At 42.6% G+C, this 13,975-nt stretch overlaps 1 pseudogene; it reads right to left on the reverse strand.

The window, feature by feature from the left end:
* Positions 1-1,240: 1,240 nt before the first annotated feature.
* On the reverse strand, positions 1,241-3,554 carry LOC136503376 (cysteine-rich receptor-like protein kinase 10; annotated as a pseudogene).
* Between the last annotated feature and the right edge of the window lie 10,421 nt (positions 3,555-13,975).

The raw sequence follows: 13,975 nt of genomic DNA on the forward strand, positions 1-13,975 counted from the left end.
GTAGAAAAGTCAAGGGCCTTTTCGCAAACGCCGCGGCGGCTGTCGGCCGCAGTCCATGGACGAGTGGTGGACTGCGCCCGTAGGGGTGAGCCCACGGGTCCACCATGAACCAGTGGCGGGGAGGGCGCGGCGAGGTCATTAGTGCACCAATGGAAACAATTGGAAATTTGGATAGTGATGCAATTGGCAACATGGTGGATAAAAAATTATATCAATTTATGATTGAAAACCTACTGTATGTGACCGCATCAAGGCCGGATATTATGTTTAGTGTGTGCATGTGTGCAAGATTATAAGCCTCACCAAGAGAAAGTCATTTGAAGGCTACAAAGAGAATATTGAGGTACTTCAAGCATACACAAAATGTTGGTTTGTGGTATCTCAAAGGAGCAAAGTTTAAATTAGTTGGATATTCAGACTCCGATTATGCGGGATGCAAGGTTGAAAGGAAGTGCACATTAAGCACTTGTCAACTGTTAGAAAGATCACTTATTTCTTGGCCATCAAAGAAGCAAAATAGTGTTGTATTATCAACCGCCAAAGCTGAATACATATCTGTCAATAGTTGTTGTGCATAAATTCTTTAGATGAAGGCCACCTTGAATGACTTTGGAATAAGTTCAAGAAAGTGCAATTGCTATGTGATAATGAGAGAGCAATCAAGCTAACCAACAATATGGTTCAACATGCAATAACGAAGCATATTGTTGTCCGCCACCATTTTATAAGAGATCATTAACAAAAAAGAGACATTTCAATTGAGAGTGTGGACACCGAAGATCAACTTGCCGACATATTCACCAAGCCACTTGATGAGAAGAGGTTTTGCAAGCTAAGGAATGAGTTAAATATATTGGATTTCTCAAATATGTGTTGATGCACCCCCACTTATATGACATTTGTTAGTTTTTTCTCCTGTTGCAATGCATGGGCAAATTTGCTACTAATATATATAAGCCAAGGCCCATGTCGATCCATAATACACAAGATGTTGCCAGGTTTCCAACACCAGCACGGCGCTTCTAAGTATTGGGATAATATGTTACAATAATTCCAAATTATAACATACTATTTCACAACAATTATATACAAGACGTGTACACTACATATAAGTGATCGATCGGACCGATTAAGAGATGCCATCCACAATAGCCATTGCTCTAGATTTCATAAAATACAAGGTAATCTATATGTGTGTGTTCTATTTTCATAGAATCACATTGGGTGTTCTAAAATGTCCTTATCTTCCACTAACAATAGTTATTGTTAGATCATTTATACTTCTGCATGTAGAAGTAGATAGCTCCCCATGTGTTGCCCTTACATTGAAGAATGCTGGCTGTTTCGGCTCAGGTAGAGCCTGCAACTTGCCTGATAGCATCGTAACGACATCCGACATAGTTGGACGATCAACTGCATTCTCCTGAACACATAACAATGCAATTTTTATACATTTCTTTGTATGTGTCATTTTCTCTTCACTTACTAATGATGGAGCTACAAGTTCAATCCAAGTTTCATCCTTCCAAAGCTGCCATGCCTGCAATAAATTTTGAGCCATCAGGTGACAAGGTGAGTTTGTAGGCATATATATCACTCGCCACTCGGTTATGGTTTTTTCCAAATGCATGGTTATTTAGTTGAATTGGAAACGATGGAAAGCCATAGGTCATTGAATGTTACTCTGTATTTGCATAAACAAACTTACATAGCTGAGGAGGTTGAAGAAGTCCCCACACTGGTGAAAGACAGAATTTCTTTTCCCACTAATAATCTCAAGAAGCAAAACTCCATAGCTGAACACATCAGATTTCACAGAGAAGCATCCCTCCGATGCATACTCAGGAGCCATATAACCACTGAAACAATAGTGAATGCAGGTGCCTGTCAGAACAAACGCAATGTAGGAAAACAAAACACTACTGAAAACATTTCATTTTAAACAAGTAATACAGGAGAAGTGAAATGCTTACTATGTGCCCACCACCCTTTTAGTGTTCACATGAATATCTGTGGAGTCAAATATCCTTGCAAGCCCACAGTTAGATATTTTGGGATTCATGTTATAATCTATCAGAATATTACTTGCTTCTATGTATGATGCGCAGACGGGAGTATCTATGGAGATACAAGAGTCCTTGCTTTATCCCCTCTATTATGTTCAGGCGTCTGTTCCAGTTGAGAATTTCAGCTCTTTTTAAGTCTGCACTGTGAAACAATGTTGGAGTTGTTCCAAATTCACTCCAGGATATAGGCCGGGCTTCTGACGGAGCGAAGCGGAGGCCCGTCGCCGGAGGCTTGGGCCGGAGACTTGATTCTCTTGTAAGCTGCCATAGGCGTGTAACCCAAAACTCTTGAGATAGTGAGATTGTTGCTGGCTGGTGCCCGTGGTTTTTCCCCTTCACATCGGAGGGGTTTTCCACGTTAAATCGTGTGTCTCTTCTGTGGCTTGATTCTTTACTTCATATTCCTGTACGTCGTTCATAACAAAACAATACATATTAAGTATGCGGTAAATTATTTGTTTTGTGAAATACTTAAAAAGAAGTACTACTTTGTGCTACATATGTATTCTCACCAAAGATGAAGTAGTCTAAGCTCTGATTTGGCATGTATTCATAGACCAGTATGTTTTCTTCTCCTTCAATAGAACATCCTCAGAGATTAACTAGATTTGTATGTTGTAGGTTTGCAATAAGTTGGATTTCGTTTTTGAACTCAACAAGGCCTTGTCTTGAATGTGCAGCAAGTCTCTTAACGGCTACCTCAAGCCCACTACGCAATCGCCCCTGCACAAGTGTTTTGGGAAATAGATTTGAATTCAAGTTTTACCAAGTTTTATAAAGCAGCGCGTGAACCTTGTCTTTTCTTAATTGCCTTGTACACTGAGCCAAAGCCTCCTTCTCGTAGTTTATTTGCTTCCGAGAAGTTGCTAGTAGCCTCTTTTATTTGAGTGAAATCAAACAGCATGAAATCTGAATTGCTTTCTTCTATTCTCCAAAGCTTAAGTACTTCTTCTCTGGTTGCTGCGTCTTTTCTCCGCAACTTCAAACAAGAGGTGAGGGTTTGAAAACTCTAATGCATACATCAGGGCCCGTTTCAAGAACACATTTAGGACGAGAGATTATTGGAATATGCATATCTTAATCGTCACTCACTGTTTCTAATGCTTCTTATCCACTCAAAGGAGAATACGAGGACACAGGAAGTTGCAATCAGAGGCAGAAGTAAGGCAACTATCAACAGCTTGCTTCTTTTCCCTGTCAAAAAATGCCATCTCAAAGATCAGTATATTTTCGTCGCAAAAAAGTTTCAGTTTGATATTTTACGTGGTAACAATTTCAACATGTAATGGATGTCAATATGTAACCCAAGGGCTACCGGAGGTGGCCAGTGGTGTCACGCCCCTTGGCCGCCGGCGACGTGAGGAGATCAAGAGTGATACGCAAGAGATGGAAACGGAGGAGGAATCTTCCTCTGTCCGAGTTCTTTTTCAGATATGCAATAGTTCCCGAGTTTGGCTTACAGCAGCTTATAAGCTGAGTCTGGCCCATGGCCCACATGTCATAGAAACGAATTACAGCATGTAAATGGATAACGTTTTGCAGTAAAGGAAAACGTAAAGCTTCAGTGCGTCTTCTTCATTCCTCTGTCTGTGGTGGCCTGACAGTCCCCCCCGCCGAAGTTCCTGCTTGCCCCCAAGCAGGCGCATCAGGGAAACGCTTGCGCAGCACGTTGTAGTCTTCCCAAGTAACACATGTTGCCGGCAGGCGAGTCCACTTGATGAAGACTTGTGGAATGGCGGTGTTACCCTTCTTGACCAGACGGCGATCCAGCACTTGCTCAGGTACTGCTGCCGAGGCTTCCAGATCAGTTGTCACCGGTAGAGTGGAGTAAACTAGAGTATGATCTGCAACAAACGGTTTTAGTTGGGAAACATGGAATACAGGGTGAACTTTACTGTCAGATGGCAACTCCAAACGATAGGCCACAGTGCCTATGCGCTCCAGAACCTTGAAGGGACCAAAGTACTTGTAGGCAAGTTTGGGATATGGCCTGTTCACCACTAAAGATTGTGTATAAGGTTGGAGCTTGAGCAATACTTTATCACCCACTTGGAACTGAAGGTAACGTTTTTTGCCAGACATTGTTTTCATTCTGTTTTGAGCTTGGACCAAGTGTTGCTTCAGTGACTGAAGATGAAATTCTCTTTTCTTAATCAATTCAGTTACTGTGATGGGTGTAGATGTATCAGAAGAGGAAGGGATCCCAATGTTGGCTTCTACACCATACAGAGCTTTGAAAGGAGAGCACCCCAATGAAGTGTGATATCTAGAGTTATACCAAAGCTCGGCCAGTGATAACCAGGTTGTCCAAGTCTTTGGAGCATCATGTACTGCACAGCGCAAATACATTTCAAGGCATTGATTCACTCTCTCTGTCTGTCCATCAGACTGAGGGTGATATGCTGTACTCATAGCTAGCTTCACTCTGTATAGTTTGAACAATTCCTTCCAAAAGGTGCTGACAAATATGGTGTCCCTATCACTGACAATTGAATGGGGTAAGCCATGGAATTTGACTATGTGATCCATGAACAGTTGAGCTATGGAAATTGCAGTGTAGGGATGTTTGACAGGCACAAAATGGGCATATTTAGTCAGTCTATCCACAACTACCATGATGACACTGTAACCCTGAGATTTGAGCAGTCCCTCTACAAAATCCATTGACATGTCCATCCATACTCCTTCTGGTATAGGGAGGGGTTGAAGAAGACCAGCAGGCAAACTGTTTGAGTGTTTGGCCTGCTGACAGATACTGCATTGCTTGACAAATTCCTCCACAGCTTGTTTTATACCCTTCCAAGCAAAATGGTTCTTGAGTCGATAGTAAGTTGCTTTAGTACCAGAATGGCCTCTAATAGCACTAGAATGAAATGCAGCCAGTAGCTTAGTTTGGATTGCAGAGTTGTTGCCAATCCATATCTTGGACTTGTATCTGATCGGACCATTGTCCAGAGTATAGCCTGTAGCATTTGGGCTTTGGATAGCTAGCTGCGTGAACACCTGAGCCCTTGAGTCAGTAGCATAGGTGTTGAGCACCACCTGAATCCAGTCTTGTTTTACCATTGAGACAGACTGAAGGATATTGAGATGTTGTATCCTGGAGAGTGCATCAGCTGCAATATTGTCTTTACCTTTTCTATAGACAATCTTGAATTGTAACCCCATCAATCTTGTCATTACTTTTATTTGCATCTCAGAGTGCAAATTTTGTTCACTGAGATAGGATAGGGATTTATGATCAGTGAGAATGACAAATTCTTGTCTTTGTAAATAATGCTTCCACTTTTCAACTGTCACGATGAGAGCTAAGAATTCTTTCTCATAAATGGATAATGCTTTATGTTTCTCCCCCAAGGCTTTGCTCAAGAAAGCAATAGGTTGCCCAGATTGCATTAAGACTGCACCAATGCCTTCACCACATGCATCAGTCTCCACTGTGAATGGGGCATTGAAATTTGGTAGAGCCAGAACTGGGGGCTGACTGGTCATGGCTTATTTGAGCAGATCAAAAGCTTGTTGAGCTTTAGTAGACCACTGAAACTGTTTGGATCTTAGTAAGTTAGTGAGAGGTTTAGCAAGCACTCCATAGCCTTTCACAAATTTCCTATAGTACCTTGTCAGCCCTAGGAAAGCTCTAAGCTCTGTGAATGTAGTAGGTGTTGGTCAATGCAACATGGGTGAAATTTTGTTTGGATCAGTAGCAACCCCCTTAGAAGAGATTATGTGTCCTAGGTATTCAAGCTGTGGTTGAGCAAAGGAGCACTTAGATTGCTTGAGAAAAAGCTGATTCTTCTGAAGAGTTTGAAGTACCAGTTGCAGATGTGTATTGTGTTCTTCTAATGAGTTGCTATAGATCAAAATATGATCCAGGAAGACTAAGACAAATTTCCCCGAAAATGGTTGCAGACTTTGATTCATTACACATTGAAATGTGGCAGGAGCATTGGTAAGGCCAAATGTTATTACTTTAAATTGATAATGACCATCATTAGTTTTGAAAGCAGTCTTGTACTCATCCTCAGGTAACATCCTGATTTGGTGATAACTTGACTTCATGTCCAATTTGATGAAGAACTGGGAGCCAGATAGTTAATCCAAAATTTCTTCTATAATAGGTAAAGGGAACCTATTCTTGACTGTGAGGTCATTTTGTTTGCTGTAGTCCACACAAAAACGCCAAGTTCCGTCTTTCTTTTTAACCAAGAGTACAGGTGATGCAAATGGGCTGTGACTGTGGGTAATGAGTCCAGCCTATAAAAGTTGCTTCACTTGCTCTTCTATTTCTGTCTTAAGTTGTGGGAGTAGTGGTATGGCCTAGCATTCACAGGCACTGCACCAGGGATCAAGGGTATTGCATGATCATAGCTTCTAGAGGGAGGCAGAGTTTCTGGGTCTTGAAATACTTGGCTATGCTGGTCCAGGACTTGCTAAATGCAGGATGGTACCTAGTTAGGGGCAGTATCAGTTTGACTCAAGGCACACTTTATGGTAGTGACAATTGCAAAGGGCCAAGCATCATTTCCCTTGGTTGTATTATAGAGTTTGGTGGCTGATATTGGTGTTGCTATAACTGGAGGAGGTAACAACCCTTGTAGCTTGATCAATCTGCCTTTATGATTGAACTCCAAAGTCTTGTTGTTCCAATCACAAGTCATGGGACTATTGTTCTTGAGCCAATCATAGCCCAAAATGGCATCATAAGGTGCCATGTCCAATACTATCATATCATTGGATAAGGTGTGACCTTGTAGGTACTATTGAAGATTGGTAACCTTGGCTGTAGTTGTTAACCAATGACCATCAGCCAGTTTAACCTTCCTGGGTGTGATAGGAACTGTTGGTAAGTTTGCCTGTTTCACAAAATTTGCATTGACGAAACTGTGTGAACTGCCTGAGTCTAGCAATACTAGCATCACCTTGTTCTTAACCAGGGTTTTGAGTTTAATTGAATTATCTGTATCAGCACTAGAAAAGGCATGCAAGGATAATTGATAGAATTCCTCTGTGAGAGCATCCTCCATAGCTAATTGATTCAGGTGCTCCTCAGTAATTTCCTCCTTGTCAAGGTCATTAATGACCAAGGCATGTACCTGGGGTTTTTGTTTCTTAGGGCAGACTTCATTATGGCTAGGTTCATACTTGTCACCACAAGCAAAGCAGAGATTGTTTGCCCTTCTATAATCCTTGAGCTGTCTGATTCTCTGCAGATTGTAGTTGGACTGTTGTGGGGGATTGTCCCCTCTGTGCACGGCAGGCTTCTGAGGTGGGACAGCTCTGTTATATTTGGTCTTGTTTCTCTCTATTATTCTCTGCTAAATTCTAGCAATCACTGATGCCCTTTCCACTGTAACAGGGACATGAGGTTCCACAGTAGCTCTGATCTCTTCATTCAATCCTTGGACATATGTGGTTTCAAAGAAGAGTTCATCATAGTGGCAATTGTGCATGGAAATGTCAAACTGCAAGGACTGAAAAGCTATTGTGTATTCCTCCACAGACCTAGTTTGTTTGAGGGAGACCAACTCATTAATTGCATTCCTGTAGTCATCAGCCCCAAACTTCTCTTGTATGACTTGATAGAAAATCTTCCATTCAGGTATAGCATGATTCTGCTTATATGCCTGCCACCATTTGGAGGCATTGCATTGTTGCAGCTGTTACCTTCAACCTCTCAGGAATAGAGTAGATGGTGAAGTAGTTGACACAGTTCTCAAACCATATCTTTGGATTGGAACCATCAAACTTGGGGAAATGTATCTTGGGAAAACTGTGATGAGGTAGAGCTTCTTCATGCTGTTTTGGTTGCTTGGAAAGGATTATCAGCGTTGGTTAGAAGATCAAGAATACCAGTGTCAACAGGAAAAAGGGAGGTATGAAAGAAAGCAAGTTGAATCACAATGGAATTGTCCTTTATTCAGACATTGCTAGAACGAAGGTTTGAAATTGCCTACCAAGAATAACTGTCTGGAGTGCAGCAAGCAATATTGGGAGTTTAGGTAATCTCAAGTCAACCGTCGGTCTATCCATACTCGAGATGAGTATCATCATAATATGGATCGGCACTTAAAAAATAGAAGTGTTCATGATCGGCTTGGGAAACGAGTTGTTGATCAAAATTGGGCTGATTATGAAGAAGAAAGTAATGAAGAAGAATATGTTTGGCAGGAAGGTCAATGGTGTCCAGGGGGTCTGACAAGAAGCTAGAAAAGAAGAGTGCAACGCCTAAGGAACAAAGAGCTAGAACAGGCTCAGACATCTAGTAAACCTCAAGTGTGGCGTGCTAGCCAATAGGGACAACCATCGGCTAATATTCAGATGGCTTTTCTATTGCCGTTAGAATTTAGAGCTCTAGTAGACCAAGAAGTTTATTCAGATTTTTATGAATCAGAATATGAGGAAATAGTTGCCAAGTTGATAGTTATATAGTAGGCTATATTCGATAAGCCAGTCAAGCATCGACACTTAAAGGCTTTATATGTAAAAGGTTTTGTTGATGGGAAGCCGATGAACAAGATGTTGGTGGATGGAGGTGCTTCCATCAATCTTATGTCTTATACCACTTTTTGCAAGCTTGGCAAGGGACCATGAGATTTGATTGAAACTGATATGATGCTTAAGGATTTTGGGGGTAATGCGTCTAAGACCCGGGGGGCAATGAACGTCGAATTAACAATCGAAAGTAAGACTTTGCTCACCACATTCTTCGTCATTGATGGAAAAGGGTCATATAGTTTACTCCTTGGTCGTGATTGGATTCATGCAAACTGCTGTGTGCCATCAACCATGCATTAGTGTTTGATTCAATGGCATGGAGATGATGTCGAGCTAGTTCGTGCTGATGAATCTGTGGGTATCGCAACAGCCAATCCAGTATATTGGGATCTAGAAGACTTCGAATGTTTTTCTGGCAAGTTGTGGGAAGGAGGCTTCATTAATATCAGTAATGAAGGCCAACAGTCGATCCAAGCAATTGGCTCTGAGAATTTCATTTAATGGATAATCATGACTTTGCGTCAGCCAGTGGATTAAGGGAGATAAACATTGGTCATGAAGATAAGCCTAGACCGACGTATGTAAGCGCTAAATCGAATCCTGAGTACAAGCCAGAGTTGATAAATTTATTAGAGGTTGTTTTGCTTAATGAGATGCTTGGCATGGATCGTTCGATTGTTTAATCTTTGATCTGAAGAGTTCTAGTGCAACTTGTCAAGGAGCGATTAATGGAAAATGTTGGAAGGAATATTATCCTAGCATTTGGATCAACACTCAACAGCCGATTCGTTCAGTCATCGGCTCTAATAGCCAGTACCAAAAGGGTATCGTCTTTAGTTCAAAATTACCCCAAAAAAGAAGAAGAGCTGATACAAAATGTATCGCCTATAGAGCATAAACAAACACAGGAAAATCATGACGCTGCAGAAAGTACATAGAATACAATCATAGAGAGGCAGAAGATTTTATTCATTGATCAGTTTTGCCCTAAATATAAACTAATCGAAGACATTGTTTATCACATCCTAAGCGGATGTGATATCCACAATGGCCTCCACTGCGTCGATGAACTCCGCGATCAAGTCCTCGTGCTCCTCGGGGCGGTCGCCCTTCGGGAAGCCGGTCTCCATGGTGTGGAGCTCATGCCTGGTCTGGACTTGCCCCACGGCCAGCGCCACTAATGTGCCATGACGGACGCCATGAAGGGCAATTTCCTGGATGCAGGCCGGAACGTCGTGGAGGCGGGCGTTGATGAGGGGGCCCCGAGCATTGACGACGTTCGTAGCCACATTCACCACTCCAACTACACCGTCAGGGCTGGCAATCATAGAAATAGGAGAGATATCAATATAAAGACAATGGAACTCAAATAAAAGTGTTCCTGGAATTCATCTTACCCGCCACCATGGCACCGAACTCGGCCAGCCACGCCCGAGCGGTGCTGGCCTCTTCTTCGGCGGTGTGAAGGGCGACTTGAGAGACCCCAAGGCGGATCTCGAGCTGGCCATTTTCCTGAGTTGCCTCAGAGTAACGGTCCTAGGCTGCCCTCCACTCTAGGAAGAAATGCCAGGCTTCATCGTTGTTGTAAGAGTCGGAGGAATCCGATGACGAGGTCGGCACAGAAGATGCAACATTAGAGGGCTCGCTGGCCCTGGGGAGAGGATGAAGACTATCATTCAAGATGAACCTATAAACAAGTTAGAAAAGTTCACCTCCATGAACAGAGGATATCGAGCTTACCTCATACGCCAAAGGTGCTAGTTCACTGGCATGTCCTCCTTCGGAATCTCCTCCGCTGCACGCTTGCCTCGGCTATCCTCGTCGGCCATTGGATCTACAAGAAGGGGAAAAAGGCTACTACAGAGTTTGGGAGGGTGGAGAAGTGCAAAGGAATAGGAGTGGTTGTGAATGTAGATGTGTTCGAGGCTGGAGCCCTCGACTAGTATTTGATGCCATGGAGCGAAGAGGTGGATGCCTCGGGACATGCAAAAGGCAACCGCAATTAATAGAAGGCAAAGCGTTGCCTTACTAATGCCGAAGAGAATACGACGTTTGGTGACTAAGGATAGAAGATCGAGGGGTTCTCTTAATAAAGGCCGTATTTTCAGACTTTATTAGATTAAGGTTAAAAGTCTGGAATCAGCTATTTTCAAATCGGTTCTTTAGCCGAAAACAAGAAATACAATGAGGCGATAGAAAGTATGGTTATCATTGACTCTACACAAGATACATGTTGATATATAGATTACAAGTCTAGAACATCCTGGATTGCTTTCAATACTTCTAGCTAGATAGCATCAACTTCTATGATTTGTTGCTTGTCTTCTTCGGTTGATCTAGGAATGTCTTCGAGGCTACTACGGATGGCCCTGCCTTCTCTGACTTTGGCCAACAGTTCTTGTTTCTTTTGCTTGATGGCATCGGGTATTTGAGTCAGGTTGGACTTATGACGATCGATGGCAGCCTTCACGTTCTCTGGCTCTTTCTCAAGTTCTGCACGCTTGATTTCTAGTTGGGACAACTCTAGATTGATCCTAAGGGAGGAGTTCTTCAAATCATCAATCAGCTATGTCAGCTCTTTAGCCTATTGCTTGTTGGAGTTCCTCTTGGCCAATAAAGATTCATGGTAGGACAGGTTCCTCTGAGCCTTTTCACCTTTGGGGCCTGATCTTCAATAATGGATAAAGGTGACAAGACTCTAGAGAGAACTGGGGATGAGTTACCCTTAATAGCCAAGAAGACTCTTCGCATTGAATCAGTGTCTTGGACCAAATCGGCTATATTCTTCTCAAACATTGGCAATATATCCCTTAGCCGATTTGTGGCCTCTTCTGACAAGGCTTCCCTAGAGGAGGTGGCTGATGAGCTGATTTCATCTTCATCTAGATACTCCTCAAGATTGAAACAATAACTAAGAGCTGGAAGATTAAGCGCCTATATATAAGAAAATCATGATTAGGAGGTTTGGATCAGTTTATAATAAAATGAACGGTGAAAGTGGATACAGTACCTTTTCTGTGGTAGCCTCTATCTGAAGAGAAGGAATGGTTGATGATGCACCAATTATATCTAGTTGAATCGGCTCTAAGCTCTCCACATTGGTATCTGCAAATATCAAGGAAGATCTTTAGTTCATAATTATTGTAGAAGGATAAATTTTGTATATGATTTTCTTACCATCAATCATGTGCTAAACTAGGGAATCGACAATCTAGGTGTTGACAACAGTAGGATTATTTTCAATAAGTGGACTATCAAACTCCTGCTCCTATGTGGGTGTTCCATCAGAGGGTATCTGACGTGATAAATGGTCAGATGAAGGGTGAAACTAGATAAGAATCAAGAAATTTAAGGAGATATCTTGGCAGCGTCGGGGATTGAACTAGAAGGATCCTCATCTTCTGCAATCCTACGAGCGTCGATTGGTTCAACCGAAATCAGCTCCTCTTAGGGATCAGTCGATGAAGGTTTAGTTGATGTTGAACTAAATGCCTAGGACAACAGCTCCACACCCAGAATCGATTGGGATGCAATGGTCAATAACTGTGAAGAAAGGGGATCAAAAGTTGAATATCATTATGAGGAAAAGATGAATTGTTTACCTGAGCGGCTGATGGTCTCGTTCTATGAAGTCTTTTCCTAGTAACAACTTTTTGGGTTGTCCCTTGGACCACCTTGTGCTTTGAAGATTGATACATCACGATCGTGGGGGAAGCATGAGTTTTCATCAACTTCTTCAATGGAGGTGCGTCTAATCCTATTCTTGAAACTAGGCATGGTGGCTGATAATCTATAGGATGCCCCTTCCCATCCAAGCTTGGAGGATCGAATTCGGTGTCCTGAAAGGGTCTGTTAGAATAGTTAGCAAGAGAATTCATTGAATAATTTTCTAAAAAAAGAAGTGGTAAGTTACCTCTCTGTCAGAAGCAAATTCTGCATCCAGAGCTATGCACAAAGGGTGGACCAACCCATAGAAGAGATGGGAGTGCCATTCTTGCCACCAGAAGTCAAAGAGAGTGGAAGAGAAGCTAACTCTAGTACAGTCATGCAAGCAAAGGGAAGAAAGATCTGATCCCAATTGAAAGACTTTGGAGGCTTCTATCACCTCACTGATACCTTCTCTTGGCTTCAGTGTGTTCTTGAAGAGCAGTTGAGGAGGGAGTTGACCAAGACCAAACTGACAGGCTATAAAAGACGGATTGTAAAACTCATAAGTTGGAAGGTTGCTTGGAAGAAATGAACCTGTAGCCATTTTACCACGACCATTACAAAATTCAGATGGAAGAACGCAAGGTTTGATAAAGGAATTAAAGATTGCAGCTACCGTTTCGTCTGAACAGCCTGATTCAAATCGAAATTTGAATGGGAGGACCAGCTCATTGTTCTCATCCTCATCATAAGGTAGCCAAGTCAAGATATCTATATCAAATCCTCTATCAAACTGAAAGGATCAAGATGCCCAAGAGGGGGGGGTGAATTGGGCTAATTCTAAATTTTCTTGCAATAATTAAAGCCTACGGTTAGCCCAATTAACCCCTTGTGCCTAGAAAAGTGTTTCTATTAATCTAATGCACAAAGGACTTGCAACCTATGTTCCAAACTTACTCCAGCAAGGCAATTCTATGAATGTAACAACAAGTATTGAATTGCTCAAGGTAAATACTCAAAGTAAATGCCCAAAGTAAATACTCAAAGTAAATACGGAGAGAGAGAGAGGAACACGGCGATGTTTTGCCGAGGTATCGGAGAGTCACCACTCCCCACTAGTCCTCGTTGGAGCACCCACGGAAGGGTGTAGCTCCCTCTTGATCCACGCAAGGATCAAGTGCTCTCTACGGGTTGATTCTTCGACACTCCGTCGCGGTGAATCACCCAAAACCGCTCACAACTTGAGTTGGGTCACCCACAAACTCCGCCGGGTGATCACCAAGCTCCCAATCACCACCAAGTCGTCTAGGTGATTGCGATCACCAAGAGTAACAAGCACGAACTCTCACTTGACCACACAAAGCCTAATGAGAATGGTGGATGCACACTTTGCTACTCTTGATTCACTAATGAGGCTACTCTCTTGGATTCTCAAATCTCAATCACCTCACTAGGACCTTGCTCTTCTTGGCACTCAAAAACATGTTTCTCAGCTGTTGGAATGAGCAAAAGTGACTCCACACACGAGTGGAGCTTCTATTTATAAGGCAGCCTGAAAAACGAACCGTTATGCACCTCTACAGGATAACTGGACGCTCCGGTCATGTTGACCGGATGCTCCGGTCACTTCAACCCGCACACCAGTGATTAAGTGTTGACCGGACGCTGGCAGGGTCCGATCACCATTGACCGGACATGTCCGGTCACATTAAACCCTCACTAGAACCTTACTGTACTCGACCGGACGCTGGACCCTCAGAGTTCGG

This window comes from Miscanthus floridulus, chromosome 14 (assembly GCF_019320115.1).
Source record: "Miscanthus floridulus cultivar M001 chromosome 14, ASM1932011v1, whole genome shotgun sequence".
In the NCBI taxonomy this organism is placed as follows: Eukaryota; Viridiplantae; Streptophyta; class Magnoliopsida; order Poales; family Poaceae; genus Miscanthus; species Miscanthus floridulus.